Raw genomic sequence first — 15640 nt, forward strand, 5'->3', positions numbered from 1 at the left:
GCCGACAACATAAGACCTCCTAGGAGAGCACCAACACTTGCATGGGACCTCAACTATGTCTTGGAAAAGCTCACACTGCCTCCATTTGAGCCAGCCTTTGCAGCTGATATAAAATTCTTATCCTGGAAAACAGCTCTGCTCCTAGCAGTAACCTCTGCTAGATGAGTCTCAGAGTTACAGGTACTCATGGCTGTGGAACCTTTTATCATTTTCCATCCTGACAGGGTTTCTCTGAGGACAAACCTTACATATAGCAATAAGGTAGTGTCCAGTGTTGACCCTTAACCAAACAATTCATTTGCCTACCTTTTATCCAAACCCACAGAATAAAGGTGAGAGACTTCTGCATTCTTTGGACATTCACAGGCAGCTACGCTTCTGCTTAGACAGAACCAAAGCTTTCAGAAAGACTGAGCAACTTCTAGTGGCATATGCTGCAGGATCACAAGGAAAGCCTATCTCAAAGCGGACTATTTCAAAGTGGATAGGCCACTGCATTCGTTTCTGCTGTTAACAGCATGGCAAGTCAATGCCTAAGGGCATTAGGCCGCATTCAACCTGAGCAGCAGCCACTTCAACAGCCTTCCTCAGAGTAGTACCAACCAAAGACAAAGCATTATCACTTACCTCTCTACTCTAAATCCAGGGCAGGCTTTGCCACTGAAGTTCTGCAGGGCCTCATAGCCTCTCCTAATGCTATTTAGCACCAGCCTCCCAACCTTAGCTTTGGGATTCAACCCAATTGTAATGACTGCAACAGTGAAACACAATGAACATAGTACAGGTGTGTACCTACCATAAATGTAGATGTTCGAGTGTATTCACTGTTGCAGTCCAGGTTACTCATCCACCATCCTCCTTTCCTTTGCTGGAACTTATCTGTGCTTCTCTATTCTGTACAACCTATGTGGTGTGTTTGCTTGTAGATGAAGGAAAAGTTGTTTTTTGTGTATGCGTGCTTATCGGCATAATTTAGCTTACCATTTTAGGGGCACCCGACATCTGGGGCAAGAAAAACTGAAGAAAATGGCGTTGGCTGCATCTTTTATACCCCTGGCGTACTGATGTCAGGGAGGAGGCGGCAGCAACAGATGCCGGACCAAGACTTTGGAATTCAGGCCGACTGCGGGTAGCCTGCCAGCAGGATAACCCAATTGTAATGACTGCAACAGTGAACACACTCGAACATCTACATTTATGGTAGGTACACAACTGTACTTGTTTTGGTCCCAATGTCAGAGGTACGCTATCCAGGTGTGAGAAGGAGGGTAAAACCCTGTCTGCTTTGGGCTTATGTTTTTTGGCTCCTCAGAGACCTTATCTCAAGGGTCAGAGAGGTAGTGGAAAAATGTGGTTCAGGAAGTCTCACAGGTCCTACCAAGACACGCATGGAGAGTTTTCCACCAGAGGCAGAGGTGGGAAACAATAATGGAAGATGTTGCCCTCGAGGCAGAGGAGGTCCACAAAACCAAGGTTCCTGGGAATCTTTCTTTGAGAAGGCTTTTCAGCACTCCTGAAAGGAGTCCCAATTGTCCACCTCTGGAGGCAATCTGCGGTCTACTATCCCTGCACTGGAGAGAATGGCAAAAGATAACTCCTGATATGTGGGTGCAGAGGATAAATAATATCCAGGTGTTAACAAATTCCCTTTTCTCAACAACCCCCCTCCCAACAAAGAAATCTCAGACATTTCACCCAGTCAAAGGGATCAAGCAATTGATCAAATTCAGAAACTGATAGGAAAAAAAAAGTCCTACAAAAGGTCCCCTGAGATCAGTGAGGGTTCGGAACTTACTCAAGGTTCTTTTTGGTTCCAAAGAAAACAGGGGACTGGAGAACTATCTTGGATCTCAGCAGATTGAACAAGTCAGTTCATCGGTGCAAGTTCCATATGGTCAAGGTACAGTCCATACTTACTTTTCTGGAACAGAACGATTGGATGTGCTCTCTAGATTTTCAGGATGCATACTATCATATAAAAATGGACAGACACTTCAGAGTATTTCTATACTTCTGGCTGGGAGCCAATCATTATCAATTCAGAGCACTGCCCTTTGGTCTCAATACAGCCCCCCAGAGTGTTCAAATGCATGGCAGTGGTTGCAGCTCACCCGAGACCAGAATTCCGGCTTTTCCTTATGTAGACTGGCTCATTTCCACCTTGACCAGGTATCTACTTGTTCATGCAAGAAACTCTGTTCTTCAGCTTTGTTCAGAAGTAGGCATAACCATAAATTACCAAAAATCTCATCTGGAACGCATTCAAATACTAGAGTTCATTGGAACACTGCTAGACACCAATCAGATTGCAAAACATCCTCCTTCCAAGATTTTAACAGTCAGAAGGTAAACTTCAAGGTTCTTCAGAAGCAAGAAGGTAGCTGTACATCATGTTCTACAGGTCTTAGGATCTATGGCCACAGCGATTGTGTTGGTTTCAGTTGCCAGGTATCACATGCGAATTCTGCAGTGGCTTCTGGCTTCTCATTAGTCAGTAATTCATCAAGCTGTGTCTCATCAGATTCTCATAATGAACATAAGCAAAAAGAATTTCTCATGGTGGATTTGTTCAGAACAGGTGATACAAGGTCAACCGTTTGTTCCTTCTCAAAGACACAGGCTACGGTGACCACGGATGCTTCCCAGATGGTGGGGGGTATTATCTAGAGAAGGCTGTCCAAGGCACCTGGTCCACAGACGAGGCCAAGCTCCACATAAACATCTTGGAGATGAGGGCAGTGCTTCTGGCGTTGCAGGCATTTCCGACTGTTCTTCCTCTGGGGTCGGTAGTAATTCAGTCAGACAACATGTCATAGTATGGTAAATAAACAAGGAGGAACCAGATCTTACCCTCTGTCAAGAAGCGCTCAGGGTGTGGCAATGGGTGATCTCGTACAACTGCTTTCTGATAATGGTGCATATTCCAGGAATGTCTAGCATCATACTGGACAAGTTGAGCAGAGCCATTCTTAAGTTTCCCGAGTGGTCCCTCAAGTAGAATGTAGGTTCATAGGTTGGTACTCTATCGGCCCTAGGGCCTATACAAGCCTAGCCATAACAATTCCATGGCTATTTCTTCCCACAGTATCTTCCCTAGACCCCTGTCTAGCAGGGTGACCGACATGATCCCCGGGGTGAATTTCCTATTTCCCATCCACTCATTAAGGTTCCTTTTGAAGAGGGCCAAAGAGACGCTCTGCTTGACATGTATGGGCAGTCTATTTCAGAGTCTGGGGAGTCTGTGGGTCAGGAACCTATCCCTTCAGCATGTTTTGTTCATTGTGATGACAAGGTTTAGATCCCTGGAGCGTGTGGCTCTGAGTGTTGGGATTTCTGTAAGTGTAGCATGTCCAACAGGTCTGAGTTTGACATGGCCTTGGCTGAGAACATTTTCCGCACGTGAGGCCAGCCTTGCTGCAGTTTCTTTGCTCTCCCCTAAACAACAAATCCAGCAGCTCTCCCCTAAACAACAAATCCAGCAGCTACTTCACCGTAATTCCCCCACCTGGGGCAGTCCCCAAGGGATGCTGTAGTACCTGATTGGCCTCCCGGACTATTGCATGCCTTTCCCCCCATTCCATTGATTCACAGATTCCTTCAGAAAGCCAACAGGTTGAAGAGAGTAGTAATCCTCATTGCCCCATATTGGCCTCGACAAATCTGGTTTCCTTTCTTCTGGCCTCATCTATGGAAGGAGCCCTGGATTCTGGAGCCCTTTCCAGATCTATTGTCCCATCCAATAGGAATGCTTCCTCCCAGTCTTTAAAATCTCAAGCTGACAGCTTGGTTCCTCCAGATGTTCTTTGTGTTTCACTGTTGTAGTCATCACATTTGGGTTATCCTTGCCAGGGTAGCCCTAGGCCGGCCCAAATACCAGAGACAATATTTCTGCGTCGATTGCTGTCATTTGAAGACTGACGTCAGGTCGTCAGTAGTATAAAGTAAGGCAGCTGACGCCATTACATCAGTCTTTGTTGCCATGGAGCCCGAAGCAGAAGCAGTTCACATGAGTGCCGGTTGGCCGCTACCTGAGTTTTCGTTTCCGAATTGAAGTTGAAGTTTTCTAAAGCTAAGTACACCGTTGGGGATCCCTTTTTCTTGCACTAACCGATGTCAGAAAAAGTTAAGAATTGTCTCATATGTGGAAAGCAAATACCACGCCGAGACTTCCACTCTTACTGTGTCACTTGTCTAGGCACAGACCACGATGCTATCTATCATCGGGCCCTTTTGTAGCCAGATGTTTTCGTTTACAGTCCTCGAATTCCGATATGGCTTCGCTAAGCCATCCGACAGCAGATATTCCTAAAAATTGTAAAGCTAGACCGAGACAGACTGCACAGGTCCAAACCTACCGACAACGCTTCTGTTAAGCTTGTTGTCAGTTCTCTGGTACTCAGTGAGGTGCTTTCACAGCCCCTGATGCCCACTTCAGTTGATTCGCAGGACACTACCAAGACCCTTTCGGAGTCACGTATGCCGTAAAACTCTTGTTCGTCTAAGGATCCTGCGGTCTTCTCTACCTTGGATAGGTCTAGAGCCGCTGAGCAGGCACCGGCTTCCGAGGAAGTCCTTCGCACCACCGAATCTCAACACATTCATCTTCTTTTGCAACTACCATTCTTTTGAAAGCAACCGAGTTCCTTATGCCCAGGGTTCAAACCACACCCAAGAAACAGACTACCCACTCTCAGGCACCTGCTTCCTTGCCTCGGTCTCAAATGCTTAAAATGGAGGAAGACCTTATCATTGCTGATCAGGGGAAGCCTAGCCACCCCCTCAAAAAGGAAGAAAGATCTGTCCCCAGTAGTTTTGTCTGAACAAGAGTCAGATGAGTCTGATGCATCTTGACTATGAAGACAGGCAACCCCTCTCCACTTATGAGGATTCTGATTTAGAGGAATCCATTCCTTCAGCCTCTTCCCCAGAGGATTTTTCCTTTGGGGAAACCCTGCATACCTTAAGGGTGCATTTCCAATGGGAGAGTCAGGACTACCCTCAGTCTAAAAAGAGACTCTGGGAATTCTTAGATCTTCCACAACACAGACCCTTGGCCATACCCCCAGTCCTGGATGTGGTGGATGATGTTTTCCTTGAATAAAGCTCGACTCCTGACACCCTTCCTCCTGCTCCCAGAAAACCTTAGAACTCCTTAAACAAAAATGTCTTCCTTTCCTGCTTGGGCAGAATCTAAAGATTTACAAGACTGAATGCATTCTGCAAGTCAAGTAACTAAACACACTTTGCACTGTGGTTTTGACACCCTAGAAGCCTCTTGCAGGGCAGCAGTCACTGGATCTGTCATTAGAAGACATGCATGGCTTAAAGAACAACCCCTGCCAGACCATGTCAAATCTAAATTGTTGGATGCCCCCTTGCACAAAGTTAGCTTATTTGGCACTAAGGCAGAAGAGGTCTTAAAAAAGCTGGAAGAAAATGCAAAATCAATGCAAACATTTAAAGATTTCTTACGGGTCCAGCAGGCATTGTCCCTCCAATCACTGATCCTTTCCTGGTCCGAGTAGACAGGCCCAGCTGAGGCCCTGTGGAAACAGACCCCCACCCCCACCCCGCCAGACAGCAGACCCAGGGAATGCAGAGATCTTAAGCAGTGGACTACCTCCACTTCAAAACCAGGGGGTTCTAAGCCACCCCCTTATGGTAAGAACTCACAATGACTTGCCTCCTTCCGACCTCCCCTCTGCCCAACTTCACTTACCCCAGGAGGAAAACTCTCCTTTCACTCAAGCACCTGGGCCACCATTACCAAGGACCAATGGGTTCTGAGCATTGTGTCTCAGGGTTACATATTCTCTTTCCACACCCTTCCAACCCCAAAAGGGTTCCCAGATCTACCACCAAATCAGTGGGCAGAGGCTCAAAAGCAAATCCATTCCCTTCTCTCTTTGAGGGCAGTAGAGCACGTCCCTGCAGAACAGATAGGCCAAGGCTTCTACTCCAGACTTTTTCTGGTGCCCAGAAAAGAGGACACCTGTGGCACCATCCTCAATCTGTCCATTTTAAACACCTTCCTGGTAATCCCAAAATTCAAATTGCTCACCCTCCAGCAGCTGCTACCCATGCTCTCCAAGGATGCTTGGCTAGCCACCCTAGATCTAAAAGAGGCCCACCTCCACATTCCTATCATGCAGGAAATATCTCCGTTTCAGGGCAGGATCTCAACACTTTCAGTTCTCTGCACTTCCCTTTGGTTTATCTACTGCTCCAGGAGTTTTTACAAAGTGTCTGGCTCCGGCCACTGCCTTTTGCAGACAAAGAAGTATTCAAATTTACCCCTGCTTAGACGACTGCCTTATTCAGTCAGACATCCAGGAAAAGCTGCTCAAGCACCTGGCCTTTGTAAAGACCATACTACCCTCCCTAGGGTACACAGTCAACAAAAAGAAATCAAAACAGGTGCCCACCCAAATGATCTACCTGGGAGTAAGTCTGGACACAGTATCCCAGATGTGGCATACCTTACACCAGAGAAACAAATTTTCTTGACAGCATACTTCTCTCAACTGGCCACCTGGCCCCAGCTTTCTGCAAGGAAAATCCTGCAAGCTCTGGGGTTCATGGCATCTTGCATACTCCTCATTCCATATGCCAGACTGCATATGAGGAAACTTCAGTGGTACCTAAAGAGCCTTTGGTGTCAACACTCTCAAGACCTGGAAACTCTTCTACCTATATACCCTTGCCTCAAAGGAATTTCTTTGGTGGGCAACAGCATGCTCCCACAATAAGGGACTGCCCTTCTCCCCACTCTCTGCCACCCAGACCCTCACCACAGACGCATTAGACTATGCTTGGGGTGCACACCTGGACGGCAGGTGCATTCAGGGCCAATGGAGCAAATCCCCCTTCACTTCAGTCAAAAAGAGAGGCTGTGCAGTACACCTTGATAGCTTTCAAACACCTATTCTCTCCAGGGGTTCTCCTGATCAAGACAGACAACACCACTGTGATGTGGTACATCAACAAGCAAGGAGAGACTCACTCCTACCCTCTGTGCAGGCTGGCTATGGCCTTTGGCTCACAGCCTCTTCCATGCAACTACACCTGTACCTGCCAGGCTCTCTCAACTCCCTGGCAGACCAGTTAAGCAGAAACCTTCTGGACCCACACGAGTGGCAGCTCAACAGAAGTACCTTCACCCTAATAACTTAGAAATGGGGAACCCCGAAGTTCGACCTCTTTGTCTCCCACACCAACCATCAGCTCAGCAAATTCTTCACCAGGGAGCATCACTTCATGACTTGGAAAGTGGATGCCCTGTGCTTCCCCTGGGTCAGCCTCTCAGTCTATGCCTTTTCTCCCCTACCTCTCATCCCTAGGGTACTGCTCAAAATAAGGGAGGAAACACCAAGCACTATTCTTATAGCTCCAGACTGGCCCCAATAGCAGTGGTACCCCTTACTGTGCAGCCTGTCCCCGATGCCTCCATGGCATCTTCCGTAGATTCCAAACCACCTAACCCAGAGAGAAGGGGAATTCATGCATCCCCAATTGCAGACACTCAATTTGGCAGCTTAGCTTATTCCCTAACCCTGAACCCAATCTGCCATCCTCACTCAACAGGTTCTGGATGTTATCCGTTAGGCCAGATGCCCTAGCTAGCACCTGAAAGTCTTATGCAGATAAATGGAAAAGGTTCTGCACCTGGATCTAGGCTAAGGGGGCCCATACGGCGCAGCCCTCCATACCTCTCATCCTGGATTACTTAGCTGACCTACTACTCGGTGGTCTCTCTTTCTCCTCTATAAAAATTCATGCCTCCGCTATTTCTGCTCATTTTCCCATTGAGCAGCCCCTCTTCTCACACCCTTTGATCAGACAGTTCCTCAGAGGGACTAGCAACTTGCCCCCCCCCCCCCTCCAGAAGGGCACCAACACCAGCTTGGGACCTTAACTTGGTCTTGGAAAAGCTCATCCTGCCTCCCTTCGAACCAGCTTTTTCTGCAGAGCTATAATTTCTCTCCTGGAAGATAGCATTCCTTTTGGCCATCATTTCAGCCAGAAGAGTCTCTGAGCTGCAAGCATTCATGGCTGTGGAACCCTTCATCATCTTTCATGCAGAGCAGGTATCCCTCAGAACTAACCCATCCTTCATGTCCAAGGTGGTGTCCAGTGTGGCTCTCAACCAATCCATTCATTTGCCCACCTTCTTTTCTAATCTCCAGAACAAGGGGGAAAGGATTCTTCACTCTCTCTAGATGTGCACAGACAGCTCGGATACTGTCTGGACAGGACTAAATCCTTCAGAAAGTCTGATCAGTTGTTGGTTAGATTTGCTACAGGGGCAGAAGGCAAAGTCATCTCCAAACAAACCATTTCCAAATGGATAGCATACTGCATCCATTTCTGCTACAAAACAGCATGGTAAGCCTCCCCCCAAGGGGGTCAGGACACACTCCACCAGAGCAGCCTCCATCTCTGCAGTTTTCCACAGAGGAGTCCCACCAGAGACATCCTGGAGGCTGCCACCTGGACATCTGGTCACACTTTTACCAAGCATTACCACCTGCCTCTCTTTTCCAGATCCGGGGAAGGGTTTTGCCTCTGCAGTCTTGCAAGGCATCCTAGCCAGCCCTTAGCTTCCTTGACTGCCTCCACCCATTTCCTCAGCTTTGGGAATCTACCCAATTGTGATGACTGCAACAGTGAATCACGAAGAACATAGTACAGTTGTGTACACTTACCATAAGTGTAGATGTTTGAGTGTATTCACTGTTGCAGTCCTAAACAGTGGGTTATCTGGCTGCTGGTAGCCCTCAATCGACCAGAATACTAAAGGTAAGAAAATGTGACATCAGCTGTCTGTTGTAAAGGACGTCAGGATGTCCGATACAAAAGGAGGCAGCTGACATCACTTCCTCAGTCTACCTTGCCACGGAGCCTGCAGCAGAAGCATTTTTGCACGAGTGCCGGTCGGCAGTTTACCTTTTTGGTCTCCAATTACAAAGTTTAAGTCAACTACAGCCAAGTACCCCGTTGGGGATCCTCTTTTTTTCTTGCCTTAACGAATGTCAGAAAAAAGTTAATTGTCTTACCTGTGGAAAGCAGATTCACCATAGAGATTTTCATTCCTATTGTATTATTTGTTTAGGCCTTGACCACGACATTCCTAATTGTGATCTCTGTGCTTCCTTTAATCCACGTACTATTCATAGTCGGGCTAAGCATTTTGGAGTGTGGCCTAAGTTTGTTGGTATGGCATCTGCTAGTCTTCAGGCTTCAGCTATCCCTAAGAAGTGCAAGGATAAGGACCGAGACAGGCTTCAGATGGTCAAGTCTTCAGATGATGATAAGTTGGTCATCAGTCCTGTGGTAGCCAGTGAGGTGCCATTGCAGCCCCTTCAGTCTGAGGATTTTCAGCCGCAGGCCTCAGTTGAGACCATTTCAAAGTTCCCCAGGCCTCTGGCCTCCATTTTGTTTTCTGACCTTCTGCCTGTTGCTTCTTTAGCTGGATCTGGAGCCGCTAAGCTGGTTCCAGTGTCTGAGGCCTCCGTTCTTCGTTCAGACAGCAGGCTCATACCGACTACCTCTGCCATGACTTTGGCGGTTGCTTCAGAGTGGGCAAGCAGCATTATCAATTCTCTGTGCTGCCCTCTGGCTTATTATCTACTGCTCCCAGAGTTTTCACAAAGTGCCTAGCTCCAGTCATTGCCATTTGCCGGCTGAAGAAAATTCAGATTTATCCATACTTTGATGACTGTCTAATTCAAGCAAATTCTCAAGAACAGCTGTTAAAGGGTCTGGAATTTGTAAAGATTCTTCTCTCTTCCCTGGGTTACAGACTCAACGAGGAAAAATAAAAAAATGGTGCCTTCCAAGGAGATAACATTCCTGGGAGCGAGTCTGAACACAGCCACCTAGATGATACATCTCACCCTGGAGAAGCAGGCAGCTCTTTCAGTTTACTTCAAGGATTTGGCAAGCCTGTCCCATCTCCCTGCAAGGAAATACCTGCAAGCTCTGGGATACATGGCCTCTTGCATTCTCATGATTCCATATGCAAGACTGCATATGAGGAAATTGCAATGGTACCTCAAGAACCTTTGGTGTCAACGCACACAGGACCTGGATATGATAATTCCTCTGCTTCCATGTCTGCAGACAGAGTTACTTTGGTGGGCGACAGCCTGTCTACAAATCAAAGGCATCCTTTTTCGCACACCTCCTGCCATTCAAGTTCTTACCATGGATGCATCGGACTACGCCTGGGGAGCTCACCTGGATGGGTAGTTGCATACAGGGATGTTTGAACGCCCAGCAGATGCACCTGCACATAAACCTAAAGGAGTTGATAGCAGCCCCATCAGGCCTTACTAGCTTTCAAGCATCTTCTATCTCCAGGAACTCTGCTTGTCTGAACAGACAGCACCACAGTCATGTGGTATATCAACAAACCGGGAGGGACTCATTCTTACCCCCTGTGCAGACAGAGCACGATTCTCTGGTCCATAGCAGCATCCTTGGACCTGCATCTCCTATTTCAGTTTCTTCCAGGGAGACTCAGTGTTTTGGCAGACCAGTTGAGCAGACAGACTCTGGATCCTTACTTGTGGCAACTGAACAGAGCAGTCTTTTACAGCATTATTCAACGTTGGGGCACTCCTCAGGTGGATCTTTTCTCCTCCCCAGACAACCACCTTCTACCACTTTTTTGCACCAGACAGCATCACAGCAAGGCCTGGAGACTGGATGCTCTGTCCTTCCCTTAGACACTTCTGTCAGTTTATGCCTTCCCTCCTTTTCGTCTTTTTGTCAGAGAATTATTGAAGATCAGGGACGAGACACCAATGACCGTTCTCATAGCTCCAGTCTGGCCCAGACAGCATTGGTATCCACTGCTTCGCAGTCTCTCCCAGTTTCCTCCTTGGCGTCTTCCTCTGAAACCAGATGTTTTGGTTCAGGAAGGGCGAAACATTCTACATCCTCATCTTCAGTCTCTCCATTTGGCAGCATGGTTCATTGTATGAGTCAGTCCATTTCTTCTTCCCTTTCCCAGCAGATGGTTAATGTACTTCAGGAGGCCTAGCACTAGGAAGTCCTACGCTGGCAAATGGGAAAGATTCTCTCATTGGATGCAGACTAGAGGGGAATCATCTTCTCAGCCTACTCTTCTTCTGATCCTGGAATACTTGGCTGATTTGCTTCAGGGTGGTCTCTCTTTTTCCTCTATCAAGATCCATGCTTTAGCCATTTCTGCTTCGTGTTTTGAGCAACCCATTTTCTCTCATCACATGATGATAATGTTTCTCAGAGGTGCTTGCAAATTAAAACCAACCAGAAGGGCACCTGCTCCAGCGTGGGATCTTAAATTTGTTCTAGAGAAGCTCACTCTTCCTCCTTTTGACCCAGCTGCCACTGCAGATTTAAAGTTTCTCTCATTGAAGCCTGCCTTCCTCTTTGCTATAACTTCAGCAAAGAGAGTTTCGGAGCTGCAAGCTTTGATGGCTGTGGAGTCGTCTTCTTTTCCATGCAGATCGTGTCTCTGAGAACCAATCCCTCTTTTATGCCTAATGTGGTTTTTAGCCTGACTCTTAATCAGTCCATACACCTTCCTACTTTCTTTCCTAATCCTCAAAATAGAGATGAAAGGATCCTACATTCTCTTGATGTGCACAGACAGCTCAGGTTTTACCTGGACAGGGCTACAGACCTTTGGAAATCAGCACAGTTATTGGTCAGTTTTGCCCCTGGAGCTCAGGGCAAAGCTATCTCTATGCAAACCATTTCTAAGTGGACTGCACATTGTATTACTTTCTGTTATTCCTTTCATGGCAAGGTTCCTCCTCAAGGGGTTAGGACCCACTCCACAAGAGCAGCTTCCACTTCTGCAGCCTTTTTAAGGGGTGTCCCTACTAAAGACATTTTAGAGGCTGCCACATGGTCTTCTGTTCACACTTTCACAAAGCATTATAATTTGCCTTTGTTTTCTAGAGCCAGGGCAGGGTTTGCCACTGCTGTTCTGCAGGGCATTCTCTCCAATCCTTGATTCTGTTGGTGCCGCCTCCCTTTTCTTTGGGCGTTGGTAATCAACCCTTTGGTTAGGACTGCAACAGTGAAACACGATGAGAATAGTACAGTTGTGTACACTTACCATAAATGTAGATGTTCGAGTGTATTCACTGTTGCAGTCCTGCTTTCCCTCCCTCCTTCCCCCTTTTTTGGTCCTCTCCTGTTCTCCTTTCCTAAGGTACAGGCTGAGTCTTGTTTTATTTGCCAGAGTTTCTTTTGGCTTAAGCCTTGTTTTCTGAGGGCTGACTGTTATGGCAAGAAAGACTGAGGAAGTGATGTAGGCTGCCTCCTTTTGTATCAGACGTCCTTTACAACCGATAACAGCCGATGTCATGTTTACTTACCTTTGGTATTCTGGGCGATAGAGAGCTACCGGGAGCTGGGTAACTCATTGGTTAGGACTGCAGCAGTGAATACACTCTAACATCTACATTTATGGTAAGTGTACACAACTGTACTTTTCCCTACCTCCATCCTTTTTTATCTCTTTCTCCTTTTCTTACCTTTCTTCCTTGTTGTTCTCCTTTCCTTACAAGGGACATAATGATATTTATTTTCCACTGGTGAGGATGTTCTTCGTATTTTACTGTTGCAGTCATTACATTTGGGTAATCTGCTTGCAGGTTGCCCTCATTCGGCCTGATTAACAAAGTCTTGGGTCCTGCTTTAGTTGCTGTCCCTTCTTCCATGACGTCAGGTCGTCAGGGGTATAAAACATGCAGCTGACGCCATTACATCAGCCTTTCTTGCCGTGTGGTGCCCGAAGCAGTTCTCAATTGCCAGTTGGCAGACTCCTGAAATTTTCATTTTGGAGTTTCAGAACCGAAGTCTTCAACTAAAGCTAAGTACACCGTTGGGGAAACTTTTTCTTGCTCCTTACCGATGTCAGTAAAAGTTAATAATTCCATTGCTTGTGGAAAACAAATACCTCATAAAGATTTTCATTCGTACTATATTCCTTGCCTAGGCCCTGACCATGACGTACCTTGCTGTCGGTTTTGTGCTTTATTTAATCAGCGCACTATCCGTTGTCTGTATATTTTTGCCTCCAAATATTTAGTTTCTCTGTTTAATTATCCAGAAATGTCATCTGTTAGCCATCAGACTACCGGGATTCAGAAAAAACGCAAAGATAGAGACAGGCCGCTGAGGTCCAAAACTGACGACAATGCTTCTCCTAAGCCAGTCGCCAGTACTCAGTGAGGTGCTTTCTCAGCCCCTGATACCCGCTACTTCTGATTCACAGGCCTCTACTGAGACCCATTCGGAGTCCGGTATGCCGCAAGATGCTTTAACTATGGAACCTGCGGATATCTGTACCTTGGATGGGTCTGGAGCCACTGTGCAGACACCGGCTTCTGAGGGTGTATTCAGGCCTACGGACTTGCATATTAAATTGACGCCTCCTTCATTACTTAGGCCTAAATCTCGATCCATGTCTAAGAAACGATGCCCAGGCCACATGCTCAGGCCTTTATGCCTAAAAAAATTAATGATAAGAATGGCTGAAGATCTAATAACTCTAATCAGGGGTAGCCAACCCCCCCCCCTTCCAAGAGGCCTAGGACTGAAGTTGATTATGAATCTTCTGATCGGGATTCTGTTTTTTCTGACTCTTCTGATGACCTGGATTTGTCCTTACCTACTTATGAGGATTCTGATACAGAGGACTCTATTCCCTCTGCTTCCCCTCCTGAGGATTTTTCTTTTGGGAAAATCTTAGTCTCTCAGGGAGCATTTCCCCTGGGAAAGCCAGGATTACTGTGATTCAAAAAAGAGGCCTAGGGGTTTCCTTCTCCTGTCTCAGCATAGGCCTTTAGCTATTCCTCCTGTACAGGACATTGTTGATGATGCTTTCTTGGAATCTAGTTTGGCCCCTGATTCCCTGCCTCCTGCTCCCAGGAAACCTGACATATACTACAGGGTCCCTGAGTCCCACAAGTTCCTTTTCAAAAATCCTGTTGCAGATCCAGAAACTATTTCACAGGTGCCCAAGGGCATTAAGGCTTCTACTGCTAAAAATCCTACCCCTTCTGATAGACACTCCAGGGCGCTGCATAGATGGGGTAAGAAGGTTTATACTTCTGCAACCTTGGCCATTAGGGCTTTAAACTGCCAGTTTCATATGTTAAAATATCAGAAACATATTATTGGACTGCTTAAACAGAAAATGATGTTGATTCCTGACTGTGTGGAAAATAAAGAATTAAAGGATTTAATGCATTCTGCCAAACAAGTTGGAAAACATACTTTGCAATGTGGTTTTGATTCATTAGAGGCCTCTTGTAGGGCTGCTGTTACTGGGTCTGTGCTCAGAAGGCATGCTTGGCTTAAGGAACAATCTTTGCTTGATCATGTTAAAGCTAAATTGTTGGATGCTCCTTTAAATCAGGACTGCCTGTTTGGCAACCAGGCGGAGAAAAAGATGGAAGATAAAGCTAAATCTATGCAAACTTTTAAAGATTTTTTACAAGTTCAGCCTCCTAGATTTAGTAGGCACTGTCACCTCTAAAAATTGGTCCTTTCCAGCCCCTTCCAGGTCTTCTCAAGCCAAACCCAGTCACAGCAAAAACCCCAGGTTTCAGTCCCAGGGGTCTCACAGAAATAAGCAGTGGGGGCCTCCACTTCCAAGTCTGGGAATAATAAAACTCCTCCCTATGGTAAACTGTCTCAATGACTTCCTTTTAAAATTTCCAAGCATTTGTCATCTGGCTGCCTCTTTGGGGGGGGGGGAGATTGGTCTTCATGCAAAGAATTGGGAACTCATTACCCAGGACAAATGAGATTTAAATATAGTGTCCCAGGGATTTCACTTCCCCACATTGCCAACACCAAGTGGATGGCTGGACCTACCCCCAAATCAGTGGGCAGACGCACATAAACAAGTACTTTCTCTCTTAAGCATGGGGGCTATTCAGCTGTTACCAGAAGAGGAAAAGGAACAAGGTTTCTACTCGAGACTTTTCCTGGAACCAAGGAAAGACGGTTCATGGCATCCTGTCCTGGACCTGTCTACTCTAAACACCTTTTTGGAGATTCCAAAATTCAAGATGCTGGCTCTTCACCAATTACTTCCTATGCTAGGCAAAGATGCCTGGTTGGCAACACTAGATTTAAAAGAAGCATACCTGCACATCCCAATCAGGGAATCTTGCAGAAGATACCTACGCTTCAAAGCAGGCTACACGCACCATCAGTTCTGTGGCTTATCTACTGCGCCCAGGGTATTCACAAAGTGCCTAGCTCCAGTTATTGCATTTTGCAGGCAAAGAAATATTCAAATATACCCATACCTGGACAACTGTCTCATTCAGGCAGAAAGCTAGGACATACTTTTGAATCATCTGGCCTTTGTAAAAAGGGTTCTGACTTGTCTGGGGTACGCCATAAATGAAAAGAAATTACAACTGGTACCCTGTCAACAAATTATATTCCTGGGAGCAACCTTGAATATAACTTCCCAGATGGCTTACCTCATGCTAGAAAAGCTAATTCATTTGACAACTTACTTCAAACAAGTGGCTACAAAAACCCTGCTATCTGCAAGACAAATACTGCAAGCCTTTGGGGTTCATGGCCTCCTGCATTCTTCTAATTTCGTATGCAAGAC

The 15640-nt window shown here is 46.5% G+C and overlaps 1 protein-coding gene across 1 annotated transcript in view; it reads left to right on the top strand.

Moving 5' to 3' along the window:
* Nucleotides 1–15640, top strand: part of CRAMP1 (cramped chromatin regulator homolog 1) — a 1694263-nt gene that overhangs the window by 1118195 nt on the left and 560428 nt on the right. The window lies entirely within an intron of this gene.

The sequence above is a fragment of the Protopterus annectens genome, chromosome 12.part0 (genome assembly GCF_019279795.1).
Source record: "Protopterus annectens isolate FY-2018-M chromosome 12.part0, PAN1.0, whole genome shotgun sequence".
Lineage (NCBI taxonomy): Eukaryota > Metazoa > Chordata > Ceratodontiformes > Protopteridae > Protopterus > Protopterus annectens.